General features: G+C 37.4%; 1 protein-coding gene across 1 annotated transcript in view; it reads right to left on the bottom strand.

Moving 5' to 3' along the window:
• CDC73 (cell division cycle 73) overlaps positions 1-9,784 on the bottom strand; it is a 112,854-nt gene that overhangs the window by 50,968 nt on the left and 52,102 nt on the right. The gene's annotated exons all lie outside the window — the stretch shown is intronic.

The raw sequence follows: 9,784 nt of genomic DNA, 5'->3' as shown, positions 1-9,784 counted from the left end.
CTCCACCTAGATTGAAAGTGCATCCATTTAGTTTATGTGATGGCTGTTGGCGTTCATGTGACACAGCGATGTGAGCTACATTAGGAAAAGTCTTTGGGAGTGTACTTTCAACACCCATTTGTAGTTTTCTTCACACTCAATCTGCCTGCTTCCCTCCAGCTAAAGCAGGCCACAGTTAATACCCCAGCTGAAAGCCACCTGGCTTAAGTTAACTATATGCAGGCTTCACGCAATATTGCAAGTTTCAGACCAGAGCGAGTGTTGAAAGCCAGCTACTGCTCAAGGGTATTTGGTTCTGCAAGATGAACGGTCCCCTAAGTGGCCTCTCCTTGAGTAACGCTGGCCAAGAACACAGCCCGTTCTCTTCGCGAGTACTTCAACACTGTTCCCTGCCTTCAGCATTTTCAGGCTAGACCGTCATGTACTCTACTTGGATTATACCAACTCTGGCTAGCTCAAAATGCTCTTACTGGCTTCTGGGTATAGTCCAAGTGATGAATAACTAAACCTTAAACAGTTTGGCGCTTCAATCAAAGTTTGGCAGCCAAACAACCTCTCGGGTACTCCACTTTGGAGCTCATGAATGATGTCGATCTGCCTGACCTTGGCAGAATTATGGTACAATGCCTACGAGTTCAGTATATCAAACTTCTCACTCATTAAAATACTAGCAACAAGTATAAGATGTTAAATAAATAGCCATTTTTAGTACCCTTTTAAGGGCTGAATATATTTTTTAAAAAAATTTTTGTATTAATGTTTGGGTATAAGTTGAAGCTACTCTATAAATGTATTTGCATCATTATCAAGACTGGCAAAGGTTACTTAAATCGTTCCTATCTAAGTACTGTTTTCTTGCAGATTTCGTTACAAAGCTTTCAGAAGTAGGAGGGACAGCTTTATGATGAAATATGCAATTGCAGAATGAAACATTTACATTCCATTCTCCGAATGTTTTTACCGTTTCCTAGCTCATGTTTAAGCTATTTGCTCACTCTACTAGAATATAAAAACAGTTCATGTTAAAAATAGTGCAATAATTATTTATATCATTAAAATCTTTGACAAGTTCTCTCACTTCCTTTCCCCATACAGCAAAATCCAAAATAATTTATTTTACTAGCAACAGGATACAAGCTTGTATCTGAATGCCTAACATGTCTACAATGCAGTAAAAGAAATAAAATATATATCTAAGGATATAACTAGTTTACCCATTGAAGGACAGAACTTTGTATAATACTAGCTTTACATGTTTTTACTTCTCTGTATGCTCCAGGTTGAAAACAAATACAAAAAGTCAGGACTGAAAACTTGGGGGGGGGGGGCAATTTCATCAGTACCATCGTAATGGCAAAGAAAAACATTAGAGAAGTGAGAAGTTAAGCATGGTAATAAAACCAGAAATTGGAATTCCATAATTTTTTCCTATTTATTTAACTTTCAAGGACATAAAGATTTACACGTTGATACTAGATTACTACATTGAAGTCCTACCAAAAATTGTTATTCACCAACAACAGAACTGCTCCTTTCACATCTTCAATTAAATCAGCAATGTGAGTTATTTGCAGATCGCACAGCAATAGATTCAAGTATGGAAAACACACAACTACAGGTTTTGGTGTAATACAACTGATCCTATCCCCACCCACTGACAAATTTTTTTTCATGGGTAAAGTTCATGATCTGTTCTAGTCTGAAAAAAATGTTACAGATAAAGGTACACCCAAGCCTCAGTGGTTGGTCTGAGGGAAAATTCAGTGTCCATTAAGATCTTCACTTAAACATTATAAATTATTTTTATGTCCTATAAATATAAAATTATAGGATGGCAGTGATCTAGAAGAGATAAGACACTAGCTTTCAGTACAACCTTACTAGAACAGCGATTTAAAATTTGCTTCTCTTTGCAATACAGTAATATAAAATGTGTCAGTCCATATTTACAAAATATTTTCAGAATACTTTAACATGTTAAGAGATGCATTAACTGTCTCCAAATCCATGCTAAATCAGGCAGTGGAGGGGAGGGAAGCACCTCAAAGCCATTATGTTAGACTGCCTCCCCACCCCTACTAATCTTCTTGATACATTAACATAATCCCCAATCACACCTCGATCTAGTATACCTACATAATCCCACAATAGAAGAAAACATTACCTCTTGAAAGAATACACATTGCAGTGTGTGAAAACTTCCTAGGAGAAGATAAAAGGGAGAGGGAAGATGCTAATATAAAACTACTACTTCTTACATTTATGCTATTAGCAAGAACAGGCTTATAAGTGATTTGCAAAAGCATCAGTAGTTGTTTACATGTTTTTCCAATTTTAAAACCCATTTTGCAATCCCTATTGCATGCTGTCAAATAACCCAAATAAATAAATATTGGACAATTACTGAATTACAGTACAATAACTGCACCTATCAAGTTTTGAGCATCACTGTCCTTTTAATTTCATATTATTCTTCCAAACCCACATGCCATTCAGGTGATGCGCGGTCTCACCCTTGAGCACAGTAATTTCAGATTGCAGACCATACTTTAATAGACAGGGCATTTGCTTTATTACCGCAGATCGCATCTCCAGCCTGCCCAGTCCCTCCTGCAGCTCTGCCTGCAAGAGCCAGCCACCCTGCAAGGGGACAGCGGGCGGGAGGCTGCACGGCCAGCTAAGCAGCGCTGCGCTGTGCAAATGTAGGTCAGGAAGGTGAGAATGTTGTCTCTGCTTTGTACCCACAGCGAGAGTGGGGGTAAAGGCTTTCTGGGGTGGGAGGCTGGGGGAGGGCTGCGGAGAACAAGTTCTTACAAGCAGGTCAGTTAAAAAAGCTCTTGGATGGCAGAGAACAGAACAGCAAAATTAAGAATGCAGCAGCGGATCAACACCACATAGGTTTAAAAAATACAGGGCAGGCTCCGCGATAAGGGAAATTATTAGAAGGGAGGCCAAGTTAGAAAGCAGGATGTGAATTTCTAGCGTTAAGTGTTTTACACTTCTGCCCTTCCGAGAAAGAATGAGGCAAATGCATTCCTCTAACAAAATTTTTTAATTTGTGATTGCAGTGCATGCTTTTTATTATGGCCTGAACCCAAGCAATTACAAGACATGACACGATGGCATGAATGGCAGGTCAGTAACTCTACAGAGAGTATTTTATATAAAGGACTGCTGGCGCACAGTCAAACCAAAAGCAAAGAGAAGTAGATCACTTGGAGCATAGAATTTACATTTCATTTTCAAAGGAAGAGTTAATTCTGCTCTTCTTTTGTCTGTGGCTAACTCAGAAGAAATCCAGCCTGGTACAATATGGTACCTTCCTTTCACAGTTAAATGACTGCAAAGGAATTTAACTGAACATGGGATATGGATGAAAACTACCACATTGCCGTTCTGATATTACCATGGCAACAGAGCTCTCTTAAGCATTTAAATCTGCCAGTTTGCACGATGACACTAACTGGATAATAGTAACGATGCATTTTGGTCCACAAGCTAACTGCTGCATAACTCAAACCACAGGGTACGAACCACTCCCTTCGCATTTCTCAAAGCTAGCCTGGTGGTCAAAATGTTCTAACTGAGAGAGTAACCTTGAATTACTACCCTCAACATAAATAAAACCAAAGAAACAAAGTCCCTCCAGCACAGGGAGTAGTCATAGCTTAATGCTTTATATACTCTCAAAGGCTTCCATTGGAATGCTTGAGCTGGGCACCGTTGGTGTACTGGGTGGAGAAGTCAAGGCTGCTAAAAACTTCAACAAGATTTTCTCAAAGGGCTTTTATTTTCCTGGGAAGGTTTGAGAAAAGAATACACTTTCTAAAGAGCAAATTGAACTGCTGCTGCTATCTTTCAGATATCATCTGCCTGAGAAAGCAGACCACTACCAGTGTTCTTCTACAATCTTCATCAGTTTGTGATCCACATACACTCTCTTAAAATAAGAAAACACTGCAAGCTGCTTTACCTTACTGGAGGCCAAAGCGTACTGAAGAATACACAAGTACGCCTCTGAGGACAAGCACATCAGAACAAGCACATCCATTTCCTTTTAACCCATCTAGCTTTACCTAATATTAATTGCTATTTCAACTGTTCAATAAGAATATTCAGTGAACCCACTCACTCTGATCCCCCAGATGCTCAGTGTGGGCATAACAGAGAAGTCTCTTTTTCTTTACCTCATCAGAAAACAAAGCATGTGAAACACCTTTCTTATCCTAACATTTTAAGGATACAGGCTTTGATACTGTCTTGCAATTAATTCAGCTGAAAGAGATGAAGAAACTGAGCACAGCATTAAATCCTTAAAGGTTTAAAATTTTCCAAGATGACAAAAATCAGATGAGAGGAATTAGCCATACTTGCAAGGATGTAGATTAATCTTTTCAACAGAAAAAAGTCCTCAAAAAGTCAAGTATTCCCAGATCTTTCCCTGTTAACACTTTTTAAAGTTTTGTATTAAATTATAAAATGAAAAACATCCATGCCATCAGAAAAACACCAAATCCCTCCACTCTTCCACTCCTGAAAAACCAAAACCCCACCACATCTTTTCTTGTGGAAAGGCCAAGTGTTCCCACATCACAGTAAGCTCAAAATTTAAAACAAGAAAAAACAACTGCCACAAGAAATCCTTTCTTAATAAAATACCAAACAAGTCACCAAGGAAAACAAAAACCTTGCTCATTGCCTTTACTAAATATTTACCATATCCTGCATTTAAACAAGCTGAGGTCTAGGAAATATTTTGAGAATAAGAGAGAGATTCTAGGTTTCATTCAGGATTTCTATGTTGTTGTCATCACTTCCCAAAGAAGCATGAGTTTAGTATTAAAAAACAAAATCTACATCACAATCTAAGCCTGTTGTGCTATAATGTATAGGTTGATGCAAGATGATAAAACAAAAATGAAACACTGGAAAACACCATCTGTGACTCAGTCAAAAATTTAGTACTGCCACTTAATGCAAATGCCAGTCTTTTTATAGGCATTCCTCCAAAGTCCACCTAGGCATTGATTTTTGTAGACATAAAAATTCAACTCAATTATCCAGCCTTCCGACTCAAGAGAATAACCAATTTCCCATTGTATCATCATTGAATAATTTCTAAGTACTGGATTTTATTGTTTTTTAATATAGAAAAGGGTAACATTTTTATGTCCCAAAAATTTAAAGAAATGAGATGACAACTCAGAGGTACTCTTAACATTACTTAAGACTCTAAAATAAAAGTAAATATCATACACATACCTGAGGGGACAACTAACACATCTGTTCCTCAAAAAGCAAATTACAAAGCTTATGCTATAAGCACACTGAGGCATACCAAAGGGAGGAAAAAAACCCAAACCGCAACAAACTCACAGAAATCACACTGTTCCAACATAAATGTACCCTCAACAGAAAAGTATTTTCAGTAACACCTCTATTAATATTAGGAGAAAATTCTGTCTTTCAAATCTGAAATTATTTTTAAATGTTGATGCAGCAGATTACTTCTGTCATTTCACCAGATTTTAGATGGTTTATCTATTTTGGAAGTTCACTACATTACTTAAAAAAGCTAATGCTCTTCCTGAATTTTCAAAGTGATAAAAAAAATAAATAAGAAAGTAAGAGGAAGAATGGTAGTAACAATTCTTTTACTCTACAAAACCTGTAATTTATTTGGATTTAAAAGCCGTAGTTACTACTTCATACTATCCAGCTGTGAATTACCCCCTTTTTAGAAGAAGGCACATTTGCTTGCTACAGCCAGCAAAGGTATGATTTTCCTTCTAATCAAAATTCCATTGAGAAATGGGTGCTGCTAACTTAAGATATCCAACTTAAATGAAATTAGTAAAGGAATGGCAGTCTTTTGCCAATAATCTGGGGGTTTACAGCCTGTGTAAAATATAATGCTGCCATATTCGTTAAAAAATGCACTGTCTGGGTACCTCAACCATTTTTAATTTTTTTTCCCCCTTCCGTCATTTCCTCATTTTCCACTAGTAGAAGTTAAACAGTTCAAATGATTTATTGTCCAAATTTCATGCCAGCAGAGCGGAATGGAAAAACTAGAATGAAGTACACAAATACATTTCTTCCCTACCCCTCCTCCTATTCATCAAAAAAATTTTACACACATGAACCCACACTTTCTCTAATGAACACCTTCTGCATACATTCCATAAATCCAGCCTTTTTGAAAAACACTACTTTTGTTGCATGTAAGACTCCTTATGACAACTAAGCAAATATTAATATTTTACCTCTTCCAGTTCTATAAGAGAAAAACACCTATGAATCTTGTATTAAAAATTTTTCATTGTAAAAGATTTTATGTGAACTAAAGGGCGTCATCCGTTCCCCCACACACCCCTCTCCCAATTTCTTACCATAACATTCTCTTGTACTTGTATTAGCACCTGAAGTACTAATATAATACTTGGATTTGCAACACCTCGATTTACTTACAGAACAGCTAAATCCTAGAATGTTCATGATGAAACTGATCATCATAAGCATTAACGTCCCTTTTCTTTTTTCTCACCCCTTAAGTACAATTGAATTGCAGAAAGCAGTACATACTGTCATATTCTAGCTAGGATACAGTAAAGTACTTTTGCACCAGTTTAAAGTGCCGAGAAGAAAACATTCACTGGTACAGTCACTTCAGCATATAAAACTATGATCCAGCTTAAAGTTACGATAAATTGAAGAGCTGGACAGTGCTCATACTCTGAAAGGATGGACTGATTCACCTAAGCCCAAGGCTGAGTAGCTGGCCTTCACACTGTTTATCATATCCAGCTGTATAATGCAAGGTGCTGCACAACTTGAGTTTTTTCCTGTGATACTTAAAGACTCTTGGGCAAAAATAGCTTTACGTATTTGCTGAACATATTTTATACTGGCTTTTTGTCAGTAACATGAAGTGAAAAACAATCACAATGAAATGTGTTGCCATAGGAAAAAAAAAAAAAAAAAATTGCCTCCCACCACAGCCAACTAAAAAATTTGGCATTTCATTGGTTTGTGGCCAATACAGACACAAGAATCCATGCTCATAGTTTGTCCCTGGCTTTTGGGAAGTCAACAAAAATGGAATTAATTTTATAATGGTCAATAAAGCTTTCTCTTCTTGCTGTCCTATGTCCCTTTGACAACTACTGCTTCACAGCTAAACTTTTTCTCAAGTTACCAAAAAGATACACGGTAACCCACTAGACATGAATCTCTGCAAGATGCAATATGAAAAATTACGCATTTTTCTGAGCAAACCCTTTAACAACCTCCCTCCCCACTCAAGCACCTCAAGAACATGCTAATGAGGAAACATTCTGTCTCAGAGAAATTTCTAACTGGTCTTGTTTTACACAAGCGAACATTAACTCCCTAAACATCACTTCAAGACCCCATTCAGAAGAGATGACATAAGCCTGTCTGGTTCTGATAAAAAACAAACCACAGATTCTGAATTTTCTATACAACGTTTTTCAAGCTCACTAATAAGCTTGAATCCTTTCAATGTCACCGGAGAATAGGTCATATATTGCAGACCAACTCTTTCCTTATGTATCACCAGAAGATATTAGATCAAATCAAAATGACTTGTTTCAACAGTTTGCCAATGTACTAACACAGATATTTTTTTAAACCCCGTAAGTATAAATAAATGTTGATTAGGACCTGTTACCAATATTCCCTCCCTAAACAGTTAATAAAATTTACCCAACACCTCACAGAAATGTTACCTGAATTTCCCAAATTACTGAAAAATGCAAAGATAGAACACAAATTCACATATACAGATTCAACTTTATAGGGATGTTTTAATCTGAGACTACACCATCCTTCAGATATGCAGTACAACAGTAGAAATTTTAAGTTTACTGTGCTGGTACTAACTACATTAAATGAGAATTACAAAAAAAGCCAGTAGAAATATTTTGTAAATACTGTCCATTATTCTAAACTTTAAGAATTGAGACACTTCAATAAGTTTTACATAGTACATCTTTTTCTATTAAACAGAGAGATAAAAGATGCAAAACCAAGCAAAGCCACGCTTCTGGGGAAATACGTAGGCAGGACAAGCACCGGAGAAACTGTAAGAGAAAATATTCTGCCCTAAGCAGCTTATGTAAGTAAATAAGAGGCCAAATTTTAAGTCGTAGGCTTCAAATGATCAGTTTAAGTACTGAAAAAGAGCGTTTCTCCTTGTGCAATGACAATTGAAGTGTGAAAAGAGTGAGGATGCCCTAAACATCCACAGGTATTTAATTTCCTATTTCCTTCTCACCTTAAAGACCCCAAACTTGCTACAAAAGACTCAATGCAAAACCAACTACCCTTGGGTTTGCCAACCAGAATAAAACAAGAAGTTAGAGACCTCTGCAACCTTTTAATGTGCACAGAACAACTGCATTATGAAAAAACTAAAATCCACTGAATTTACTACTGAATGTACATGAAACCCAGATGACCTTGAACTGTGCATGCTGGAAAATGCACAGTCTGTACAGGCTAGTTAAGAAGTCCCATTGTAGTTCTATATAATCTAACCATCACCACCTGGACTGAAAAGCCACAGTTTATTTGCGGCTTGATTCAGATCAAATCTACAGCGAACACGAACACAGCACTAAGAAACGGGACCTCAGCAACAAGCGAAGAAGGAAACATAAGACAGTCCAGCAAAGCCGCTCCCAAACGTAATGGGCTAACCAACGATCTACAAGTTCATAAAGATTCAAGTAAAGGTGAAAAGTCAAAAGCGTATTAATTTAAATGCATTAAATTCCCACATGAATTTTCTAATGCAGCAGTAAATTGGCCTTCACTCACTGTAAAATAAAGAAATTAAACTACAGCTAACTAAAGCAATTTTATTCCTAAAGACATCTCCAGCCAATGGCAATTTAATGCATTATAACTTATGAATGTTGATGTTGTACACTTTGGTAATTTGCTTTAATTTGCTTGAGTGCCTTGATCTAGATATAGCCTTAAGGAATAATTGTATATTGCCATATTAGATTGCATCATCCTTTGTATTAAAGAGAAAAGGTTATTTCTCAATGGCAGAACTAGGAAGCACTTGCTTTAACAGGAAAATGGAGATGACTGTTGCAGACTCTTAACTTCCTAATGACTCCCAGCCCCACTCAGGTGGCAACAGCCTCACCCTGGGAAGACCTGAGGTGTTTAATTACAAATGAAAAATAACTTAAGATTTCAAGTGTTTGGAACAAATCCTGTATTGGGGAGCTCAGCAGCTACAAGAGAAGACTGGGAGGAAGCTCCAGAAGATCAAGTCCCTGAAGGGCACTGACTGACTGAGACTCCAAGGCTACCATGGAAGAAAAAAGGTCACGTTTCAGGGGACACAGGGGAGGGGTGGTATTTTTCATGCCAAAGCTACATGCAGTTCTTTGTTTAACATTTGTGTGAGTGCAAAGGCACCTCTAGGAGTCTATTTATTTGTCACAAAATCCCTAAACAAGATGGGAATCCAGGAAGATCTGATGCTGAAAAAGGCAGGTAACTTGTGAACTTAAACTATTAAATGGCTCCCAGGTCAGCAGCAGGCTGGAGGCTACCTCAGCTGGATGACAGGCTGCAGTGGTTAAGAATCAGTTTATACCAAGGAGAGAACGTCTGTGAATACTGCAAGAAAGCACACAGGGTCCACCACGAGTCTCTCCTACAGCAGCTTGGTAACAAGGAGTAAGCATGACTTCAGCCAGGGCTTTAACAGAAAATATAAAAACACATTAAACAAAAC

This window comes from Falco cherrug, chromosome 12 (genome assembly GCF_023634085.1).
Source record: "Falco cherrug isolate bFalChe1 chromosome 12, bFalChe1.pri, whole genome shotgun sequence".
Taxonomy (NCBI): Eukaryota; Metazoa; Chordata; class Aves; order Falconiformes; family Falconidae; genus Falco; species Falco cherrug.
Note: the sequence above shows the minus strand (reverse complement) of the source record. Positions and strands in the feature narration are given on the sequence as shown.